A 26,324-nucleotide genomic window follows, 5' to 3' on the forward strand; every position below is an offset into this window, starting at 1 on the left:
AAGAATCAATATCATGAAAATGGCCATACTGCCCAAGGTTATTTATAGATTCAATGCCATCCCCATCAAGCTACCAATGAGTTTCTTCACAGAATTGGAAAAAACTGCTTTAAAGTTCATATGGAACCAAAAAAGAGCCCGCATTGCCAAGACAATCCTACGACAAAAGAACAAAGCTGGAGGCATCACGATACCTGACTTCAAACTATACTACAAGGCTACGGCAACCAAAACAGCATGGTACTGGTACCAAAACAGAGATATAGACCAATGGAACAGAACAGAGTCCTCAGAAATAATACCACACATCTACAGTAATCTGATCTTTGATAAACATGAGAAAAACAAGAAATGGGGAAAGGATTCCCTATTCAATAAATGGTGCTGGGAAAATTGGCTAGCCATAAGTAGAAAGCTGAAACTGGATCCTTTCCTTACTCCTTATACGAAAATTAATTCAAGATGGATTAGAGACTTAAATGTTAGACCTAATACCATAAAAACCCTAGAAGAAAACCTAGGGAATACCATTCTGGACATAGGCATGGGCAAGGACTTCATGTCTAAAACACCAAAAGCAATGGCAACAAAAGCCAAAATTGACATATGGGATCTAATTAAACTAAAGAGCTTCTGCACAGCAAAAGAAACTACCATCAGAGTGAACAGGCAACCTACAGAATGGGAGAAAATTTTTGCAATCTACTTATCAGACAAAGGGCTAATATCCAGAACCTACAAATAACTCAAACAAATTTACAAGAAAAAAACAACCCCATCAAAAAGTGGGCAAAGGATATGAACAGACATTTCTCAAAAGAAGATATGCATACAGCCAACAGACACATGAAAAAATGCTCATCATTACTGGCCATCAGAGAAATGCAAATCAAAACCACAAGGAGATACCATCTCACACCAGTTAGAATGGCAATCATTAAAAAGTCAGGAAAAAACAGGTGCTGGAGAGGATGTGGAGAAATAGGGACATTTTTACACTGTTGATGGGATTGTAAACTAGTTCAACCATTATGGAAAACAGTATGGTGATTCCTCAAGGATCTAGAACTAGATGTACCATATGACCCAGCCATCCCATTACTGGGTATATACCCAAAGGATTATAAATCATGCTATAAAGATACATGCACATGTATGTTTATTGCAGCACTATTCACAATAACAAAGACTTGGAATCAACCCAAATGTCCATCAATGACAGACTGGATTAAGAAAATGTGGCACATGTACACCATGGAATACTATGCAGCCATAAAAAAGGATGAGTTTGTGTCCTTTGTAGGGACATGGATGCAGCTGGAAACCATCATTCTCAGCAAACTATCGCAAGAACAGAAAACCAAACACCGCATGTTCTCACTCATAGGTGGGAACTGAACAATGAGATCACTTGGATTCGGGAAGGGGAACATCACAAACCGGGGCCTATCACAGGGAGCGGGGAGGGGGGAGGGATTGCATTGGGAGTTATACCTGATGTAAATGAGAAGTTGATGGGTGCTGACGAGTTGATGGGTGCAGCACACCAACATGGCACAAGTATACATATGTAACAAACCTGCACATTATGCACATGTACCCTATAACTTAAAGTATAATTAAAAAAAAAATTATAACATTTTATACTTCATTTGTCTCATGCATGCTTAACCTAAGAGAAAACCTTGTGAGAGTTTTAAAAGTTGATCTCTGGATGATGTAAGCCATAATATGTGTTCTTCTATGTGGCATCAATTTTCTGACCATTTTAGAAAACCTGAATACATATGAAATTGAGCTTTAGGTTGGAATCATTCCAATAGTTTTCTTAAATCCTGACTCTACACATAAAATCGTGACCACGGTTACATAATCTGACGATTGTTACTAATAATCTTGAAAAAATAGCATGCCATGTTAAAAAAGTTAATAGTTGGGAAATACTAGGAAATATTATATAATATAATCCTTTATAATATATAATAATCTTTCTTTACCCCTTCTTCTGATGTTTGACCATAGAGTCAATGTTATCATCACAGTAATACAGGACAGTTGGCCAAATACAATAATCCAGTGATATCATTAGCTGTTAACAATTCCAGCGTGGTTTATGGCACAGTGTAAGATGAGAAGACCAGCCACAGAAAAAAGCGAGAAAGGACACTATTGGGAATCTACTTGTGGCCTGAGTTGCTCTCTTTTCTCTGTCCAGATATGAATGGGCATAAGTCCACAGTTGAATATTTTCATATATTGGGTGCACAGAAGAAACAAGGAAAGAATTGAGGGGATAAAGCAAGCCACATTTGGCCTGTCAGTGCAACCTGACATCATGGCCAGCTCTACTGGCTCTATCATTTTCTCCTTGAAAATGATAAGGGTAAACAAAACAGAAGTGTACTTTCAGGGACCTGTCCTCAAGTGATTTGGGATTTGCTTGGCTATTACTTGTTTCTGAAGGAGCAAATGGCAGTGGATAGGCACACATCAAAGTTTGAAGCACCTTGTGGCTGTAACATTGAAACTCAATCCAAAAAAGATGAGAACAAAATAAATCCAGGTGCTGTTGCTGGCACAGTAACACCTGGAAACTATTCAAATCTGCATTAGTACGTCAACTTTTGAAGGTCCATTTTCAGCTTTATAAACTCTAGATGGTGCATTTCTAACTTTTCTTCCATTCATACCTCACACTTACAAAAAGGAGGATGAGTTATGAAAAAATAACTTAAAATGTGTAAAGTGCTTTCAGCACTTAGGCGCTAAAACGGTCTTCAAATCTACACCAGATCCCACCCCCATTCCCAATTGACTTTTGGTGATAAACAAACCGTTACGATATTTAGCTAATAAATTTTCATGCGTCATGAATTTATGGTAGGCTGCACAATAAAAGCCATTCAAAGCCAACCACTCTAAAACAAATGATGACACCAATTTTTGCTAATTCTTTGAATTTCTTTGTGAGGAAAACAACAGGGAATGCACGAAGAATAGTTTCGGGTGATTTATTAATCCAGGTGCTAACTTTCAAAGAAGCACAGTCAGCCAAAAAAAAATGTTTGGTACTACTAATACATATTGACGCAAGAAAGCAAAAGTAAACCAATTTAAGAGAAATAGTATGCACATGCTTCTGAGATCTGCAGACAGCACCTATATATGTAACAATTTTATAATATATTTTACATATATGTTCAGGGCCCTTTTCCTGACTACTTGAAATAATAAAGCGTTTGCAGTAATCATAGTTTAACCGATAATTTAAAAGTTTTAAAATAATTTGAAATACACGTTTATATCAGAAGTTAAACAGCCGCTAAAGTGGTTCTAAAACAGTGTTTATATTTATGATATTCATATTTGATGGGGTTAAAATCCATATAGAAATCTTGTTTCTAATAACAATTCCTATGACTTGGAGTTCCAAATCTAGTCTTAATTTTATTTTTATTAAACTTTTATTCCACTATTTCATTTTCTGGAGTTCTTTTTTTTTTTTTTTCTTCTAATTTCATGTTCTTTATTGCTTTACTATGCCATTGCTGACCAAACATTTGAAACTAGAAAAATTTCGCCCAATACATACCAGGGCATTTTCAGGCTAAAATGTAATATTCACCAACAAGAAAATTGTGTAGAACCTTTACGTAAAGGTGAAATCTTCAGAAGCTTTAGATTGTCACTCTTATGGAATCAGACAGTGCAGATGGTTGACAAAGTTCTCATCAAACCTGGGTACAAAACACCCTATGTAGCTGCATTTTTGCAAACAGCACACATAAGTGGAAACAAAACAGCTCTTTTATTTTAATTTTTGAATTCTTACTGATTATTTAGCAACAATGTTATAAATAACAAAATGATACTATATTATTTGAATCAAGTAAAACACCTCAACTATATATCACTTTGGATTTTTGAAGTTATGATTATTTCAATAGTCTATGATTGACTATTGTTTTAATTTCCAGAATTTGCATAAGTTCTTTAGCTACTAAGATATGCTTTATATATTCTCTAGAAAAAATGAGGTTCAAATGGATTTCATTAAACTACTTGCATATAAAACCTGTAACATCACAAATTTCTTTTAATAAATATGTTAATCTTAAGTTAAAAATACTTGATTTAGTGTCTGTCTTCACCAAACATTTATCACTATGGCCTGAACAGGTATGACTTCTGTTCAGAAGAGGATAGAGTATTCTTTCTGAGCTATATGACATTTTAAACTTTATTAACTAATGGCATATATGATATGATTCTGAATTCTACAGCTAAAGTTAAGGAATCTTGCCTCCAAATTGGAGAAGTTTATTCATTCACAGAGGCGTTATTTATTTTCATATGGGTCAAATAGTTAGATAGGGACTCTGCTCATTTTATATGATAGTTCTTAAAAGTACATTCAAATGGTTGTCTACAGATGGGATACAATTCCAGAGAATTCATTTGCTGTTCAGCACAATTCTAATATTTCTCACTTAACATGCAACTTATTTATTCCATCAATATAACACATTGAATTGATTTATTCAGGAGAATTGAATTATATATCATAACCCAGAATTTTTCAGCAACTACTCATGTAAGCTTTAAGTACGTCAGAGAAATAAATTTTACCTTAAAACATATATATCAAAATTGAACTTTTGTACCGCTTTAAATTTTTTTTATGCTGTGCATACTAAGCTAAGCCTCTTTTTTTTTTTTTTTTTTTTTCTGAGACAGGGTCTGCCTGCAGTTGCCAAGGCTGAAGTGAAGGCTGGAGTGAATGGAGTGAAGTGGTGCAATCACAGCTCCTGCAGCCTCCACCGACCTGGCTCACAGAATCCTCCCACCTGAGCCTCCTAAGTAGCTAGGCTGGGACTAGAGGCACATACCACCATTCCGGCTAATTTAATTTTTTTTTTATTTTTTTTTATTTTTTATTTATTTATTTTTTGAGACACAGAGTCTCCCTATGTTGACCAGGCTGGTCTCGAACTCCTGGCCTCAAGCAATCCTCCTGTCTTGGCCTCCTGAGTAGCTGGGACGACAAGTACATGCCACCACTCACAGCTAATTAATTTTTTTTTGTCTATCCTGCCTCAGCCTCCTGAAGTGCTGATATTACAGGTGTGAGCCACCACCCAACTGGCTTTTTTTTTTTTTTTTTTTTTTAAGTGTGAATTAGAAAATCAGGAAACAAAAATAAATTGGAAAAAAAAACCCTAAAATTTATCAGACCGTATAATTTTCTAAAGTTGCTCTTGCTCAGAACTGGAAATAGCTGTGGCAAAATCAACAAGTGGCAGAAAATCAGATGGAAGAAGGTGCCAATCGGTAGGCGGAGTTAAAGTTTTACCAAAAACACCTTTTTCTTTGTGGTCACCTGTAGCTGGTACTGCTTGGTTTTCGCAGGGAGCCTGTTTGCGGGGCGCACTGGTCTCTTCCACAGAGAGGCCTACGCAGGGAGCCTGTTTGCGGGAGGCATTGTTTTCTTCCACGGAGAGGCCTGAATGCGTCTCTAGGAGAGAGAAAGCCTAGCCAGAAAAGCCTTACAGGAGGCCGAGTGCGGTGGTTCACGCCTGTAATCCCTCCAACCTTTGGTAGGGGGAAGCAGGTGGATCACCTGAGGTCAGGAGTTGGAGACCAGCCTGGACAACATGGTGAAACCCCTAAAAGTACAAAAAAAAAAACACACACACACACACACACACACACACAAAATAAATTAGCTGGGCGTGGCAGCAGATGCCTGTAATCCCAGCTACTCAGGAGGCTGAGGCAGGAGAATCACTTGAACCCAGGAGGCGGAGGTTGCAGTGAGCTGAGATCACAACACTGTACTCCAGCCTGTGTGACAGAGCTGAGACATTGTCTCCAAAACCAACAACAACAACAACAACAACAACAACAAAAACGAAAACAAACAAACAACAACGAAAAAAAAAAACAACAAGCACAAGAAAAGGAAAAAAAGAAAAGCCTGACGAGAGAGTAGGGCAGAATTGGGGGATGTTACCACAAAAATGATTGCTAGTGAGACTCTCTCTTCATGGAACTGATTTTGAGGTAACCTGGAGCTCCTTGTTCAATAATGGGGTTCCCTCATTAGAAAATACACTTATTCCTAGGACGTTTTCTCTGTTCAATTCATTTCTGGAGCTCCTCTTAGGGAACTGGCATCAGAGTCAATTTAGGACCCACACAAGGAAATTCTGTCTCATTAGTGTAAGCTTAAGCCTCATACACCAAAAAAGTGTAGCCTCTTGGGTACCATCAACTTTGTTGATTCTGATGCCATGCAGCTCTGAATCTCTTTGGCTCTGTTTATACTGGTTAGAAATTGAACATGTACAACAACTATTAGTGGTCAGGTAAGCAAAAATCTTTCCTTCGACGTATTTCCCAATTGCCTAAGTGTAATCAAACTGAAAATGTGACTCTTGTAACATTTTAAACTCATGGATTTATATTTTACAGTTCTATGCATAATTTTATCCATGCTGTAAAAACCATAAACATTATTTCTAATTTTAAATCATATAAATGATTACATTATGCAAGGAACTTCCCTATAATAGTGTGATGTGAAAATTAGCAATAATTATTTGCAACTCCATAATCTCACCAAATGGTGGCACATGTACCATGTTTTCTGTAGACTGAGACTCGTGAGCTTCCTTCCCGGTACGACTTGGCATTAGCTGCTTGAGTGTTATATTATTCCCTTGCATTTTATAAAATCATTTGAACTCCTCTAAAGATTTCAACATTAAATTTTATGTTTTATTTTAATCATCAATAACTACGTAGTTCTCACCTTTATTTGCATTTTGTAACAGATTTTGAATTTTCCACAAAAGGATCTGCTCAGTATTAGCAAGGACACAACGACAGTCTTTCTGGCAGGGTAATGAGCTTGAAAAATTAGCCTTTTTTCTTTATTGCAGTGATATTATGTATCTCTTAATTTATTCAACAATCATTTATTCATGAAATATTTACTAAGTACTTGCGATGTGTCAGGCAGCATGCTAGGCATTTGCAATAAAACTGTAAACAAGACAGACATAGCCACCTACTTCATGGACCTACAGGAAAAACAGACTGGTCAAGTAATGTCAAGCTCGAAAGTGCAAGAATCTATAGATAAATAAAATATAGGGGCATATCCTAGTTGGGCTTTGAAAGGTATGAGGAAAAGCTTGTTCTCTTCACCAGTCAGCTTTTACCTGTGACCTGGATTACGGCACCTGCTCTGCCTTTGGAAAAATGTTCAGTGTCATCTTGGCAATGTGGTATTTCTTACACATGATGTTATTTACACTTCTCCCAGTTTACTTTTGCTGTTTTATTTTTGGCTAAGTTAGAAATGAAATTATGTAGCTTGACAGCATCTCATGGTCACTCTATCAATCCTTTTAAGTGGTATTGTACTTCATCATGTCCAGATATATATATTATATAAATCTTTTAATAAATATATTAATCTTAAGTTTAAAATACTTGATTTCATATTTATATATAATATATAATATAAATATGTTATGTTATTTTATATATTATATATTATGATATATATGATATATATATATGAGATTTTCATATATAAGATTTACCCCACGAGTACAGGTTATTAACCCCATTTTACAGATGAGAAACATAGACTTAGAAAGCTTGTTACTTGTTTAAGATCAAAGACCTCAAAAACTCAGACATTATCACTATTTCACCTGCATTCTAATTTCCTTCACCTGATTTTCTTACTAATAATTTTGGATTAACTGGCATGGGATTTATTGTGCAATATAGTAGCTAAAAGCAAACAAACAAAAAACAATTCCATTAAACTATGTTTAACATGTACTGGATGAAGCATGCCCTAAAGATAATAGTAGATTCTGGAACCCCAGATTTGGCTTTGAACAAGTTATTGAAGTTAATGATTGATTTCAGTACTCTCATTTGTATTTTACATACTGTATTTTATACTGTGTTCTCTCAATATTTCATAATGTTGGACTGGTTGAAACAGTGAGTAAAAATAACTTCAGAGGTATAAAACACACAGTTAGCACTTCATAAATGGCAACTAAACAAGTCCATAATGTCACCACTGGTCCCTTCTGCTCCTGCTGAGAACATTGCTTCTCCAATGCTGCAAGTCACTTTGAAGCAATCTTCCTTTGTTTATGGAAGAATCACTGACTGTCTCCTTTAGTTATGTAGATGTGAAGCAACTAGAATTTTCTTTCTTTTTTCTTTTGGGTCTAGCCCACGCCAGGAGCCCCACTGTGTAGACATGAGGTTGTGTTTGTGGTTGCACATCCTTTGGTCTCTGGAAGCTTTGCTTTTGTCTTAAAGAAGAGGCTGGAGTTAAATTTGCCTGGGCATCAGTCTTCAGGGAGGAAAGCATTCACAAACCAACTCCTGTCCCTTTGAATTCAAAATGCTTAAGCCTTGTTTCCTCCATTGGTTAGTAAAAGACAGGCAGAGTTTGTGAGAATATCCAAAAAAAAAAAAACAAAAATAAAGAGGGATCTCAGATCTCCCAGACCAGTGACCAACGACCAAGGATCAGCATCCAGACAGAAAATGTGTCTGAAGAGAAACACTTCTGGAAACATCATGTACCCCCACTCTAGAGATGCCTTTGTCACTCTGGGTGTGCCTCAGGGAAGTAGACTTAGTGTGTTTCTGGGAAAGCTGTGTTGCTCGGTGCTGCCAGATTGGCCGTCCAGGCTCACTGCTTTGGTATCGGGAGACTGTCGGAGACCTCTAGAGGGGATGCTGTCAGCAAAAAGATGGATCATCAGTCCATCTTTTTCAAATGATGAAAAATAGGACGGACCCTTTGAACTGGATGTGTAATTTGGAAATTTGGGTGTACAGGAGAACCGTAGGAAAGGAAAGTCAGTTTGGTGGCTTGGAGAATTGGTGGGCTAAGCATGATTGTGTCAGAGGCATTTGAATCAGAGCAACTCCATCGTGAATGGAGGCTGGGTAAAATGAGGCTGAGACCTATCGGGCTGCATTCCCAGATGGTGAAGGCATTCTAAGGCACAGGATGTGATAGGAGGTCGGCACAAGACACAGGTCATAAAGACCTTGCTGGTAAAACAGGTTGCAGTAAAGAAGCCGGCCAAAACCCACCAAAACCAAGACGGCGATGAGAGTGACTTCTGGTTGTCCTCATTGCTGTACTCCTACCAGCGCCATGACAGTTTACAAATGCCATGGTAACATCAGGAAGTTACCCTATATGACCTCAAAAGGAGAGGCATGAATAACTCACACCTTGTTTGGCATATCATCAAAAAATAACCATAAAAATGGACAACCAGAAGCTCTCGGGGCTGCTCTGTCTATGGAGTAGCCATTCTTTTATTCCTTTACTTTCCTAATAAACTTGCTTTCAATTTACTCTATGGACTCACCCTGAATTCTTTCTTGTGTGAGATCCAAGAACCTTCTCTTGGGGTCTGGATTGGGACCCCTTTCCTGTAACAATTGTGTTTTAATTAAGACAAAAAAAGTTATCTAATATCACCTGTTGGCTATTGTTTAAAGTATTGGTTCTCCATCAATGCGTTTACTGTTTTATATCCATTTATACAACAACAAAACCCAGAAAGTTATATTTGTTATTAATAGGAAAAATATTTTTCGATGACTTCAAATTATCAAAAATACTTTCAATGCTTATAGGGCATTCAAAATCCTCACCACCTTGAGAACATCTTCTTTAGGAGACATCTGAGCAAGTTGCAAGTACAGATATATTTCATAGATCATGGAAGTAAATATAGATTTGTATATTATGGACAGAAATCAGTTTTAAAAATTCAGATATACTAGGAATGTAAGTGGTATTGCCATTCATTTTCCATATAGGACCATGTGTAGTTTTTCCCTGTTATTGTAAACCCTATCTGTTATTGTTCGAGGTGTAGCATCAGTAAGACAGCCTAAGTACAATTGTTTTTAAATCCTGAAGTATTTATTCTGCCAACACTCCTAATTATTCACACTGTATTTGAGTTATTAACATCAAAAAAGATTGTGAAGTTTTTTACCTGGACATATTTCTAGGTCAAATGATTCACCCTTATGTCCAGAAATTTGCAGAAGTCAGTAGGCATTTTGTTTTTCTCATATGAAATTGGTGTGGTGAGAAGGAAACAATGAAATGTCATGTGCACCAGAGGGACTGATCCTGAAATCTGTGGTTAATGTAGCTTCTTCCAAGGCCTTCTACTTGTCTTCACAGCTCTCCGAACGCCTTTACCCTCTTTCTGATCATCCTTACTCAGGCAAGCTCTCCCTCTTTCCTTTTCCTTTCTGTTCTGGTGTGTTGAGGCCGGAATAGTAGTCACTCCACCTGTACCCTGATGTTAGCAAAAGGTTCTGTTGGGACCGGCAGTTCTCTCCACACTTCAAGTGAATTTAAAGGTTGTGCATCTTCAATAGCCGCTGGCTGCCTTGTCTAGTTAGTTCCCAAAGCCTTTCAACAATGAATCAACAAGGGGTGGCAAGAAAAGCCTGGACCCAACTCAGGTGGGGGTGCCCCCAAAGGAATAGCCTGTGCTGGATTAAGTGGTGGTGGTTGTGGGGAGGGGAGGGCCCTGTTGGAGAAGGAACAATACTGAGTTCACACAAGGGCTGCTGGACAAGACATATCTGCCGGTGATACACGGTCCGCAAGCCTGGGACAAAGAATTGCTGAGTCAGAACATATCCTCATCATCTCTCTTTTTACTACCATAATAGCAATTTACCATCATCCAGTTCTTTTGTGGCATCGGCATATTCAAGGTCTCACAGCCACTATATTTCGCATGACTTCCCTCAGCTCTGTCATTTTGCCTTTTGTAAGATAAAAGTTGGTTTCAAGTTCATTATGCTAACCACTTTAGATCTTGGGCATATCTTCTCCGTCCTTGATTTAAACTATCCTTAGAAAAGCCTCATATATCTGATTTATGTCTTTATATCACTAATAAATAAGTTAAATACAGCTAGAATCACTGCCTTTTTTTTGCACCCACCATTGGGCAATTTTTATGCAATTGAAATACTGCTTATTTCTACCTCACTGGCAGAGCACTTCATGACTCGGGTCTGAGGAAAGTACCTAAGGTATTAAAATCCAGAAAAATCACATCAAGGGCCACAAAAATAAAATCTTTTCTAATACAGCTTGAAAATGGCAAAGAAATATAGAGTTTGAAGGTAGCCTTAGTTCTCTCTCTTGACAAATTTTGGTAAGCTCACTGTTACACCACGGAGAGAATTTTTCCCGAGCAGCTCTGCTGTCTCTGTCTCTAAATCATTCCATATGTCAAGATAAGCTTATCTATACATCACAAAACTGCTCTGAAATATAGCTTACTCAGGGGAAAAAAGTGCTATCTTAACATATTATGTGATAATTAATCACACACAGTTCAGGAAGATACAGATTCTTTTGCAAAACAGGAACAATAAAATAAAGGGGCTAAGATCCAATAATAAATTGGTACTCTGAAGGAGTTTAGAGTCTTTATTTTTCTGACGTTTCTTAATCTAGAAGCCTAGAGGATACTTTTGTAATCACTAAAGGAATTTTATTCTTCCTACCAGAGCTGTTTCTCCTGGCAAAACAACTAAGTGATTAAAGAGGTTTACACAGTGCATCACTGTGGTCTACTAAGGATTTGTACTTGACATTACCAGTAAATGAAACTCACAGGGGAAAATCTGACTCATAGGGGCTTTTATATAAAGGCAAAACAATTAGTCAATCAGTGTGGAGGAGGGGAAAAGGGAGAGAGCTAGTTGTACCAGATATTGAGTAGCAAATTATCCAGCTGAGATATCATATATATATATCTCCAATGGTTGCTTGGTAAATACATATCCTATTGTCAAAAATAGAAAAAAGAAAAAAAAAAAAAGCTTTATTCTGCTTTCCACCAGCACTTCTAACCTCCTGGGGAATAGCAGGAGAAACAACCATTGCAGAAAAATATAAAACTTACCACTCCAAACTTTCCAGGACAAGGACATATATTCATCACCACTATGGTTTGATTAATTCTTGATAGTTTCAAAATTGTGTGGACACTAACTCATTCTAGCTTTCCAAAAGTTATCCGTTCCTTCCTTATCATTAATATCATGTTTTCCTTTTATGGAATGCAAAGAAAACATACTGGCTGAATGTGAACGTGGATCCACACTCCCAACCTGTAATCTTCATCTTAATTCTTGCAGACATTGTTCCAAAGGATTTTATCAAACTCTTATATTATTGCTTGTATATATAATAATCATTTCTATCTTTTCTACTATAAAACCCTGGAAGGAGAGGAATATGTAAACAGCAGCAGAGTTCCTTTTAGATACTAGGCACTTGAATGTGTTGAGAAAAAAACAATGGATGAATGGCCTGATGACGTTTAATCAAAAGAGCAAAAGTTGGCTTTTCAGTTATGCAAAGCAAGATTTCATTTAGCTGTCATCATCAATTGATTGAAATCTATCCCTTGATTCTTTATATCTTGCCTTATATCTAAAAGTTTCACTTGGTAAATGGTTGTCATTCAACATGTACTTCCCACAGTATGCATTCTAAACTGTTCACACCCCACTTGGATTTGTTTCTCAGCACAAACCTTATTTTCCAGTATACATCACTAACGTGCACGGTTAATTTCAACCTGCAACCTGGTGAAATGGTATCAGGCACGCCATATATTAATATGTTGAAAAGTAAAAAAGTGCTTAGTGCCTTAACTAGTTAACCAGTTAAAGGAAGCTACGAGCTGTTTAACAAATTAACTAAACTAACTTCCCGTGTCATACTGATTCCATGCCAGCTGCAGTAGAGTTAGGCGTGAGAAGTTATTGTTCTAAAAGCTGCCCTTGCAAGTTCCAGGACCATCGAGGATAGTACTGCAACTGCGGAAACTTCTTAGAGTAGAAGCAGGGCTCATGGGGTCCTGCATTGTCGGGCTCCTCCCGCAGTGCTTCAGATCTCTTGGTCTGATCCGGGAACAAGAAACACGTGGGTCCAGCCAGGAGCAACGAGCCATTCAAATGAGTCAGCTGGTGTGTGCAAGATCAGTGCTTGCACCTTTGAATTTTGCTCTGCCCACCTGCCTCCTGCAAAAGGCAGAGATCAGAGGCTCCGCAGGATCAGTGAAGAGCATCTCACACTGCGGGAAAGTCGGAGTCTCAGGGAGGGCCCGTGATGGGGTAGCGGTTGAAAAAAGACAGATGCTCCGGAGGAGGGAAAGCAGAAGTGTGAGGTGTTGACTCTCCTTTGTTGTTTAAAGAGGAATTTGGTAACGTAAACATAGTCTGGAAAGTTAATAAATTAACTTATTATTATTATTATTTATTTTAGAGACAGAGTGTCCCTCTGTCACTCAGGCTGGAGTGCAGAGGCACGATCCTCGGTCGCTACAGACTCCATCTCCTGGGCTGAAGTGATCCTCCCATCTCAGCCTCCTGAGTAGCTGGGACTACAGGTGGGCCACAGTGCCTGGCTAATACACACACACACACACACACGGGTCTCTCAATGTTGCCCAGACCGGTCTCAAACTGCTAGCCTCAAACGATCCTCCTGCCTCAGCTGTGATTACAAGTGTGAGCCACTGTCCTTTGCCTGACCCTCTATTATTGAAAAAGTACCTTGGAGGGTCACCTGGTTGAATACTAAGTGACTGCATGGATTCAAACCCCAGCTCTGCTATGCTTGGGCTGTGTGGCCAATCCAAGCCACCTCCCACCCTACAGTTCCTTCATCTGCAAAATGGATATCATGATAGCGCCTGCCTCATAGAGCTGTTGTGACTATTAAGTCAAAGTTTCTAGATTACATGGAACAATTAGTATATTATCACCACTAACATCATTGTATAGGAGCAAATGTAAAAGGAAGTAAATGACAAAGATAAATTACAGAAGTAAAGCTTTACAGAGAAATGAGCTTGAGGTGTAGCAAACATTTCCAGGCTCCTAACATGTTAGAAATCACTCAACAGTATTCCCAGGGGTTTTACTAGAATGGCTTTTGGATCTTCATCAAGTGAAGGGAGAACAATTCCTAACACTGTGCATTGCCGCTCCACTATAAAGTAGAAAGTGTTCATCTGAAAGGGCTGGGAGGGTAAGCTGGAGCTTTGTTTCAAAAAGGATTCTGTTACATAAAAGGTTGTATCAAAAAGAAACATACTATGCTCTTCTCTTTAAAGAGATTTTTAAATTATCAAAGATTTCAAGCATTTGTAAAGGTAGAAAGAATAGTAATGGACCCTGAACTCTGCACCTATCACCTAACAAGAATAAGAATCACTCATGGCCAATCCTGTTTTCTTTCATTTATATCTATCCTTGTCTCTTTTCCAAAAAATTACTTGCAGTATGCATTCCTAAATTAAAGGCTCTTAAAAATATAAACACACTACTACTAAAACACTTATAATTAATTATTACTTTATACTAACAAATATGTGGATATTTAAAAATATATATGTATATATATATGTATTTTCCAATTGTAAGTTTTGTTTTTTAAATTTTATTTAATGTTTTTATTATTTCTTTTTGGTAATGGTTTACAACACACATAATGCACGTATGTGTGGGTACACATACATACAAATAAATATTTTTAACTTTATATGTTATATAAACGTACTAAGTAATTACACATTTATTAGTAGTAAAGGCACAAATAGTGTTTTACCAACACCGAACTGTGATCCTTTTTTTTGGCTATTATTTTGGATTCATGGGTGCATGTGCCAGTTTGTTACGGGGGTATGTTGGATGATGCTGAGGTTCGGGCTTCTAATGATCCTGTCACACAAACAGTTAACGTAGTATCCAATAGGTAGGTTTCCAGCTCTTCCTACTCTCCCTCTCATCCCCCTCTAGAGTCCCCAGTGTCTACTGTTTCCATCTTTCTATCCATGTGTACCTGATGTTTAGTTGCCACTTATATGCGGCATTTGGTAAAACTCTTTTTCAAATGGGAGAAATGGGTGGGGTGCCTTCTTACCCTCTGCTTGCCAACCCTTTACATTTTAGGTTCCAACTTATTTAGCTCCTGCTATTTTCGAATAAATTGAGGTTGTTAGTATATATCAACATAAAATATTAGACCTCCTTGGAAGGAACAGAGAGTGTGGGGCTAAAGGATGGAAGATAAAAAACAAAAACAAAACAAACAAAACACCAGCCTAGTTATGAGACAGAGAAAGCAAGGCAAAGGGAAGGAAGAAGTATAGGATTGTGGCAGAGATGGGACTGTGCACAGAGGTCAGGCAATGGACTGGCAGGGGTGTCGCTGCCCGATGACCTAAGCAACTGAACCAAGTCTGGCTTCAAGGGAAATGGCCAGTGTTTGGCTGGGAAACAACTCATAAGAATTTTTTGGGCAAGAAGACAGGTGTTGTTATTGTCATTTTGTGGAGAATATGACAAAAAGTAATGGTATGTCACCACCAAAGGTGAAATTATATGATTTTTTAATTAGAGGATTTCTGAGGGAATAAAATAGCATTGTATTATACACAGAGTGAAGATCAACAAGGTTATTAGTATGCATACCATATGCAAATGTGTATAAATATTTACACATATATAGAATTAAACAGACTTGATTTCAAGTCCTTGCTTCCTTAATTCCTATATAATTGAGCAAGAGATTTTTCCCTCATTGAGTCCCAGTTTCCTCAACTAAAAAATGGGAATAGTAACACGTCTATAAGATTACTGTGAGACTTAGATGAGATAAAAACATTCTAAGTACTTAGTTCAGTGCCTGGGCCAGGTACTAATAAAAGTCATATACTTGTCACAAAGCAGCAACACTATCAGAAGCAGAGGTGGCCGTTGTAGTAGTATTATTAATATTTCTCTACCTTCTAGCCAGCTTTTCTTTGCCTGGATACCATTTCAGAACAGAGAAATGCAGGGAGAGGAAAAGGAAATGGATAGTAGAAATAGCCAGTGATTCCAAGACGGTGACTGGGACCTGTGGCAACTGCTTAGAATGAGTAAAGGGATGTGACAACTATGTGAGGATTGACCTTCTGTTGGTGCTTAATCTAATGTCTTCAGGGTAAAAAAGAAAAACTAAAATAATACTAAACAATTTTAAAAAAATAGAATTCCCGCAAATTAGGTTTGGGGGTAAGTGAAGACAAACTACAGAAATAAATTTGGTTGAAATCAATCTTTGCTAAAAGTAGGCTCCGAAGATGAATTGGAGAGGAAATGTCACAAGATGTGAATGGAGAGTTTGTTGAGCATGCTTTCTGGAAAAACAGTAATTTAACTTCAGATAACTTCACTAAATAAAATATTGTATTCCTTGAAACTGAAGTCTGTGAAAGATATATATATATATAGCACTTATGTAGTGATTTTGCTAAAACATAGGAAAGATGGGACAACGTGAGGTATTTCTCACATTGGGTGATTAGGATCACCTAATGCAGCCATTTTCTTTTTGCTGATAATATTGTTCTCATTTAGAAAAAAGATTAATTTCAAAAGATCAGAAAAATGGTACTTGAAAAATGCATCACTTTGCAGGGGTTCCATTTACAACGTGTTAAACTTTGAGAGAGCACCATTGAAAAGAAAATATGAACATGCCTTAATAGTACATTAAAGCTCTGAGACTGGCTGAAAGGTCTAGTCATATTATAGCACTCATAATATCAAGAAGTGGAAGAGAAAAAATGCCAGGACCTTGAAAAACCTCGACTAAATTGAGAATATCACTTTGGTGTCTCCTCCATGGAGATTACAATGCTTTTGCGTCTCTCCTTCTTTCTTTTTAATATATGGTTCAAGTTCTAAACAAAATGTAAAATGGCTGTTTTATCATGTTCTTAAAGGGAGGAAGATTAATTCTTTGGTGAAAACAGTTCAATATAATGCCCATAGACTAATATTAATTACCAATTTTAGGCAAAATGGCATGCCAAATTAATTACTGATGAACTATTTTAGTGGAAATATGCCAGGAATCAGATTGTTTGGGGCAAAGTGGCTCTGTAATAAATATTTAACACACTGTGGGATATTCTGGTTGCCCTGGTCAGCCATTCATTTCCTTTGATCCCTGGAAACTAATTTTTGTTGCAGTCAACTGTAACTGATTGCAGATGGCTACTTTTTTTTTTTTCCAAACCAGCCACTTAATGTACAGTTTCCCATTTCTTCATTTGCTTTTCATCTGATTGTACCTCTAACACAGAAAGTAGTAAGACATAGTACCTGAGTTTGTTGGCAGGTGAAATCTGCTAATCATTTAATGCTTTAGAATTGAATCTAATCTGCCTGATGCTTCTAACTATTTATTTAAAATAAGACATTGCTGTAGTGAAAAATCACTTAGAATCTAGTTTATAAGAAGTGAGACACTGTAAGAACACTTTCCCCATTAACAAGGATGTTGTTCCATTTAAGTAGAGTGTTTTATAAACCAATATCATGATTGTTTCTTTGAAGTCTTATCTGATCTTAAAGTTTTTTCCTAAGTTTTCTTTTTCTACCCAAAAACCTGGGATTTCAGAATAGTGGTATGAGCTGGATAAATAATGAATCAGAGTTTACCAGCATAATATATTAATTTTCAAAATATGCATCCCTAACATTTTTATTTTATAATGTCCATTATGACTAGAATTTTTAAATAGCAGAAATTGTAGAGTAGCTTTTAAAACTGAATAGAAAATCACTGAGTGATTTTTTTCTTTTTACACAATACCATAGATTATAAAATTGAATCATATCATCTTCTTCTAGGCACAAATTCAAATTAATTTTTAGACTCACCGACACTTTAAAGAATGCAGGAGAAATGTTGAATTCCTGTGCTAAATCCAAATGAATAACTTGTAAAGACAATGTTAAAATAATCTTTTTGACTTGCATTGTCCAAAACTAGCCACTATCCACATGTGGCAACCCAATTGAATTTAAATGAGTTAAATGAAACTGAAAATTGTATTATTTGATTGCACAAGTCACATTTAAGTGCTCAGTAGCCGCAGGTCATACTAACTGGTGTATTAAACAGTACAGGACTATAGAGCATTTTTGTCATTGCAGGAAGTTCTAAGGACACACTTGTTCTAGATTTGCTTTTCTAACCTCTGGATTTTGGTATACATTAATCTAACGATGTAACACGTAAAAAGAAAAGCTACCATTTTTTGAGGACCTATCTGCTAAGCAGTATACTTGGTGTCTATAATAATGTAAAGCCAATGTTATGACCAATTAGACAATTTGTTTAAAAACTGATATAGAGCAAAAGATGATCTCATTTTGAGAATTACAAATACTTAATTTAACAACCTTTAAAAAGAACTTAATGAAAAACATACTTTTCAGTATCAAAATAATCGTGTTAAACCTAGCCAACTATAAACATGCTATGATAATCTCTTATCTATATATGTATATTCAATCTAAATGCTAATAAAATATTCCCAACCCACAGCTAGGGGAAGAAAAAAGAAAACTAGATTGAGTGAATAGTAAAATAAGATGAAGTGACTAAAATACTCTTCAGGAATCCATTAAAAAAAAAAAAAATATATATATATATATATATATATATATATATATATATATATATATGATGTGATTAGATTTTTTTTTTTTTCCAGACGTATTCTTCCTCTGTCGCCAAGGCTAGAGTGCAGTGGGGTGATCTTGGCTCACTGCAACCTCTGCCTCCTGGATTTAAGCAATTCTCCTGTCTCAGTCACCCAAGTAGCCAGGATTACAGGCACCCGCTACCATGCCCAGCTAATTTTTGTATTTTTAGTAGAGATGGGGTTTCATCACGTTGGCCAGGCTGGTCTCGAACTCCTGACCTCAGGTGATCCGCCCGCCTGGGCCTCCCAAAGTGCTGGGGTTACAGGCATGAGCCAGTGATTAGATTTTTATCCGCTGTGCATCAATTTGTGTTTTCACAAACCCACTTAGACCTAGTTTTTTTGTACATAAGAATAAGAATTGTTGCATTAAGTGTTCTCTTTCATATATATTTACATCTTGTCTCTACATACCTCCTCATAAACAATAAACAACACATTAAATAAATTTTCAAGGCAACATTGTAAATGACACTAATTATCTTAGATACTTTATTTCTGGAATGTTATATTTAATATCTCACAGTATTTTTTAAAACTTAATTATGTTCAGTTTATAAGATTTATTTACTGCATAAGAATGTTTAACATGCTTAATTGATTTGGGCCTCTATATCTGTGCAAGCCCTCACTGTATGAATTTACAGTGAGGAATCGTACCTCGGGGAGGTATGCAGTACAAAATTGGCACAGCTGCACACCTCTGCTCAGTCACTGAAAGCACACAATGTGTTCCTTTGACTTTGTTTCATGAATGTTTCTGATGATTATGTAGTATGTCCTGTACCAAATGACAAGAACAAAACATGTTCACCAATGACAGAATACTAGAATTTGGACTTGGAACTAAAAGGCATTGGCAGGTGCACTTCCGTGACTGGGAATCTCCCTGCACTTCACTGAATATTCTGGAATACCTAAAAGCAACCCTAATTATTTATTCATCAATTTAACCATTTAAAAATATATATGTGCCTACGATATCCCAGATCTTAGTCTAGGAATATAAAGAATAAAACAGTCCTTACCTGAAGGTTTTTAGATTGGAGAAACACAGAGGTACGGAGGAAGTAATTAAAATATGTTTTTATAACTGCCACCAAATGGACAAGCACAAGCTATCGTGGAGGTACAGTGGATAATTACCTAAACCATCCACGGGTATCAGTGAAAGCTTCTTAGGGGAATCTTACCTTAGAGAAATTTTAAAGTTTGAGCTGGAGTTAGCCAGGTAAAGCAGAACTAAATATCTAAAGTACTCTAGATAGATATATAAGAATAGACACAGAAGGACAACCCAGGAGTGTTTTCAAGGTTATTCTACAGACTACAATAAATTACAGTAATTATTAATAATCGTCTCACTTACATGGCAAAAAGTCCTATTGTCTTTTCCATATCCATTCTTTGCCTTTAAAAATGAAATCCCAGCATTTTAGCTGAGCAGTTGGCTGACCATCTAAAGACTGTATTTCTTAGTCTCCCTTGCAATTAGGCATGGGAATATAACTAATTGCCAGCCAGGGATACATGAGCGGAAGGAAATTTGTAATTTTCTTTTTTTATTTTTATTTTTTGAAATTTTCATAAAATCCAGCTCCCGGAAGAATGAATGTCTGATTTCTGAGCTCTGTCTTCAAAGGAAAGTGGAATGACTTCTATTCTATGGGCTATCTGAAATATAGATGGATGGTAACTGGAGCAGCAATCTTCGAATTACAAGACTAAAATTGCATGTTGAGAATGACTGAGCCATAGCATAGGAGAGCCTGGGCCCTTGATACCACAGAGCCACCCTAGCAGTACCAGACTGCTTAAACTTGGAAAATTATGGGAGAGAAGCAATAAATTTGCAACTTGCTTATGTCACTATTATTTTCAGACCTTTGCTACAGCAATCATCTTTGTTAAATGTTAAAAAAGTAACAATAATTTACTTTTATCTTTACAGTATTCTTGTTATTTGACTAGAATTCCTGATGTACCATGAGAATAGAATCTCCATTGACTGCCACAGTACGATTTGTAAGGTGACCCGAAATAAGTTTTTGGATCCTGATAAGTCTATGTTAGCTATCTGATACACTTTTTGAACAAAGATTTATGTCCATAGATTCTTGGGCATAAAAGAGTTAATTTGATAGATCTTTTAAAAATAAGTTGGCAGTGTAAATATATTTAGTGACTTAATCCGGCCGTATCTTTTATTACTTATTTTTAACATATTTGCATGTATTATCTTGAAATATACTACGGAGACATTTTCATAAAGGTACAATTTGATTCACTTTCTCTTTGTACACAATAATTAATATTCTGCTATTCTTTGAAAATGAAAACAAAGTTACAGATAAAGCATACTGTAATATAACTAAAAATACTGTTTGCAAAGGAACCATGTATGGTGTATTCTCAGTTAGGAAGGCAATACATTTTAATGTCATAAATGCCACACTTTATTGTTCCAGATACAGTTGTGTTTGATTTATTACTAATTTTGCCTGAAAAATTAAAAATCAAACTTTATGATTATGCATGCAAAACTATGAACTCTATATCATATCGAAATAACTCAGAATATGAAAAATTATAGTTCTTCATTATAAGCTGACATTTAACTAGTTGGCATACAAAAAACATCAGGTAAACTATCTGCTTTTAAAGACTGTACATCCTTCATCCTCAAGCCATGCACAAATTCAAAGTAAAGCACTACTTTGAATTTTTAATTATTAGATATTTTCTATTAATCAATAAAACATTGACTTCACTGAATATCACTTTTAATGTCAACATATAGCATTCTTATAGTAAAATGATAATGACTAATAATTAATAATAATTGATGACAAAATGCTCTCTTGTTTCTTATATCCTCATACAGTTTATGTACTACTTATACACCTGACAGTATAAAACTTTGTTATTAGAAGCCATTTAATATTCTGATATTTCCATTAAATTCACCTCAAACATAGAAATAAAATTTGGTGCCAACTGAGAAAACATCACAAAACCAGATCGAGAGATATTGCCTCCTCTTCGGTGATCGGCCAGAGTTCAGTGTTAGGCATCACTTTCTAGACCACACTGACATCCTGGATGATAAGATTTTTGCTTTAGTTGTACATTATAAATCTAAACGTTATTCCATCTCTGTGATTCTGTGATGACAGAAAAGACAAAGCTTAAAAGGCTGGAAAGTCCCAGCTACCTACTCGGGAGGCTGAGGCAGGAGAATGGCGTGAACCCGGGAGGCGGAGCTTGCAGTGAGCCGAGATTGCGCCACTGCACTGCAGCCTGGGAGACAGAGCGAGACTCCGTCTTAAAAAAAAAAAAAAAAAGGATGAAAAGATCCTAGATATCCTTATTCGGAGGCTAAAATGAAAGGTATCCTCTAATTGAAGGCACCACAATGAGCTAAACAATAAACTAAACTTATTTCCTAAAAGAACTCTCCAGCCCCTTAGACATAAAAAGCCTGATTCTTTCTCCCAGGGAGTCATTGACATTCAAATCTTCCTCCTAAGGTTGAATAATATTCACAATATCTTTATATTTCCAGCCTGACAAACATAGGTCTGCTGTGCCAAAAAAAGTACATTCAGGACTTGTCAGAGGCATTCTGTGTGGCTTATTGCCTTTTTATTTTTTTCTGAAGTCAGAATCATATCTACAGCAAATTCAACATCAAATGACAAGCCAGAATGATCAACGCTGCTCATAACAAATCCACCCTTCCAGCCCTTAAGCATTATGTGCTACAACACAGGAGTGTTGCAGTCGATGTATTTGAACTAGAGGACAGTATAATACCTGAGCAAGCATTCTGGGATGAGCTGAGGGATGACTGTAAACAGAGATGGCACCAGACATGCTGTAAAGCACACAATCAAATATGACACAGCAGAGCTGTGAAGAGCCAGCCATCAACCACACGGGCAGCCTCCTGCTCTGGCAATTGGGATGGAAGAGTCTCTCAGAGTCACAGGCGGTTATTGGTTTTGAAACTTCAGCTGTAGCTGCAATAAGTAGTCTTTACATGAAGGGGAGTAGAGAGAACTGTGATACATTAGGTCAGCATAACAGTGTTTTCAGAAACAGTGCTTACAAACCACGAGTCCAAAGAAAAAGTAATTGATTTCATGTAAGAATGCTAAAGGATCACTTAACACCTCTGTAAACTACAATGTAAATCATGTGTTGCTCGTTGGAAATACCATGTACTGACAGGACTCTGGTTAGAAATAAATTAGACATTCATTCTAGATCATATCCTCAGGTTGGTATAGAAAGGCATCCATTTGTTGAAATTCCCCCTCACTGTGTTTCTTCAAGACAAATAGGATGAAAAATACGACACAAATAATCCTCCTGCAAAGGAATCTTAAATCCTTAGGCAACTTCACAGTGTCAATTAGTTTGGCAGTTAAATGTAAATGACTCAATGGAAATGGAGTATTAGGACATGCATTTTACATAGTGAAGAACCCTTGATTCAGATTGTGTAAGCTAAAGGAAGAAATGTCAGTTTAGCACCCTTAATTGAGGTCGGCAAACATTTCCTGAAGCTGTAATATTTGCCAGGCACTGTATCCGGCAATGGGGGTTTGAAGATAAATTATGTACTGAGTTAGTTTATTTTAAACATCTTTCCAAATCCATCCAAATAAATTAACATATGGTTTGTTTCAGTGTAAGTACAACTCTCCTCAAAATGTACTGAAATATTTAACAATTCAATCAATCTGAAGCTAAATTATATAAAAACATAGGTGTATATGGCATATTCATAATTGTGTGCGATCACCTACTTTGAGTCCCAGTGCTTTGCAGAAACAGGTGTAAAAATTATCCTGCCATTTGATCCAAGGCATTTTTTCCATTACATTCATTTTTCACCAATATTTTCTATTTTGCAATTTTTAAAGGATTATCAGAAGTGATTCTGGTGTTCCTAGTGTTACAAACATGAAGAATTTTCTTAATCCTAGTTGTGGGATAAGGTGATAAGACAGGTCATTACACAGAGTAAACATGGGGGGACATAAAGAGGCAGGAGGTTCTAAGGTAAACCTGATCCGTTCAGGTATCCTGATTCCCAGGTCTCGTATCTTTCATATGGCCACCCCCTCTCTGGCTTAGCTCTTTCTATTTGGGGTCAGAAAGACCAGAATTTGAGGCCTGTTTAATTCTTTACTATTTGCACAACCTTTGAAAATTTAATTGCTTAACTTTTCAACTTTAAGTTTTCTTATTAGCATCTCTGTTGTTTTCTTATATTGGTATTGTCATTAACATCCACACTACCCTCACAGTATCTACTTCACCTGTTTTCATATTTATGTATTTAGTCCTTTATTTCAAGAACACCATAACAACATACTGTTTTTCCAAGTGAATAAATTGATAAAAAACAAATGTCTGTGATATGCCAACAAGATATTTTCTACAAAGGCCAGCATAGATCTTTCAAGAAAGCAACAAGAAGGTTAGAGCACACACCTTGTATAGAGCAGACACATGTCTTGGTATTTTCAGGTCATGCTGTGGAAAAGGTGGAGAAAAAAAAGCCCAGGCTGGGTTTGGTGGTTCATGCCTGTAATTACAGCACTTTGGGAGGCTGAGGAGTGAGGATTGCTGGAGGTCAGGAGTTTGAGACCAGCCTGGTCAACATAGTGAGACTTCATCTCTCAAAAAAAAAAAAAAAAAAAAAAATGCCATTCATGCTAGTGCAGGCCTGTGGTCCCAACACTTAGGGAGACCGAGGTGAGAGGACCACTAAAGTCCAGGAGCTGGAGGCTGCAGTGAGCCATGATTGCGCTACTGCACTCCAGCCTAGGAGACAGAGTGAGACCCCGTCTCTAAAAAACAAACAAACAAATACTCCAGTGCCCCTAGAGAAGCATAGAACATGGGATTTTGAAGTAAAAACATTTCTGATCTTCTAAAATGTCTGAGATAGTCTAGCTCCTGAGAGAGCCAAATTGTTCTGCATATTGTATTCCTTATATTCACAAAGTCAATGTCTCAAATATATTACAACAGAAGAGTGGTCTTTTTATTTAGGGTCCTTATGGCTTTTTTTTTTTTTTTTTTTTTTTGAGACGGAGTCTTGCTCTGTTGCCCGGGCTGGAGTTCAGTGGCCGGATCTAGGCTCACTGCAAGCTCCGCCTCCCGGGTTCCCGCCATTCTCCTGCCTCAGCCTCCCGAGTAGCTGGGCCTACAGGCGCCCGCCACCTCGCCCGGCTAGTTTTTTTGTATTTATAGTAGAGACGGGGTTTCACCGTGTTAGCCAGGATGGTCTTGATCTCCTGACCTCGTGATCCGCCCGTCTTGGCCTCCCAAAGTGCTGGGATTACAGGCTTGAGCCACTGCGCCCGGCCATGGCTTTCTATAACAGTAAAATAAATAGAGTTCTTATTGAGGTCTAATACCCTCCTGCTGTTGTTTAATACAAGAACGATTTTCCTTACACATTGCTGGAAATATTATCACACTACACTGGAGTTAATTTTATTTCCCCAGGGCCAGAAATATAGAATACGTGGTTTTCTACCACCTGTTAATAATACAAAAATGCTATTTTCTTTTGGCTACTTATTGTTACACAAAGAAAAGATTTAAAACTTCAGAAAAAAAGCACACAATATGATAAGTTAAAAGTAAACAAATATGAAAGATTCTGATTTAAACATTTCTAGTAGAAAATACTAGTAAATATGAACATAAAAGGCCAATTGCTTTATAATAATTTGTCTACGAATTTCCTGCCTGATAGATGATCACCCACTTGAGGGCAAGGGCATTTTGTCTTACTCATTTTTCATCTTCAGCACTCCACACAGTTTCTCATATAATTCCTAAAATATATTGTTGCATCCATTAACAAATGAATGAAAAAAATACAAATTTAAGATTTTTTTTAAATGAGGATGAAAATCCAAAGACTTTGTTTCATAGAACTTATTTTCAGATGAGAATGATGGTTGGTTCTAGGACATGCCCATCTCCCACCTTTGATATAATCTGTGGATTGCCCACATTACTCACTCTTTGGGGAAACGGCATTGAAGGCAAATATTCAATGAGATCTGATGGAAAATGAGACCTGATGGTAATAACAACCAAATCATTTACTGTTAGAATTTTAATCCTATTAGTTAACTGGATGGATGTTAGAATGGACAAGTGATCATGAAAGAATGTTCCCGGCAGCACTATATCATTAAGTCATTACTTACATGGCTTATGCTAATTCTAGATAAATTGATGCTACTATGGAATGCATTGTACTGCCCCCACCCCACCGCACCCAAATTTCATATGTTGAAGCCCTAATCCCCAGTGTGATGGTATTTGGAGATACAGCCATTGAGAGATAATTAGGCCATGAAGGTGAATCCCTTATGATGGGATTAGGGCCCTTACAGGAAGAGAGGGGAGACCTCTCTCTCTCTGTGTCCCGCTCTCTCTCTCTCTCTTTGCCATATGAGGACATAGCAATAAAACTGCCATCTGCAAGTCAGGAAGAGGGCCCTCCTCAGGGACCAAACCAGCCAGCACCTTGATCTTAGACTTCCCAGCCTCCAGAATGGTAAGAAATCAATGTCGTTTGCTTAAGCCACACAGTCTATGATTTTTTTTTTATAGCAG

This window comes from Rhinopithecus roxellana, chromosome 2, assembly GCF_007565055.1.
Source record: "Rhinopithecus roxellana isolate Shanxi Qingling chromosome 2, ASM756505v1, whole genome shotgun sequence".
NCBI classification, from domain to species: domain Eukaryota; kingdom Metazoa; phylum Chordata; class Mammalia; order Primates; family Cercopithecidae; genus Rhinopithecus; species Rhinopithecus roxellana.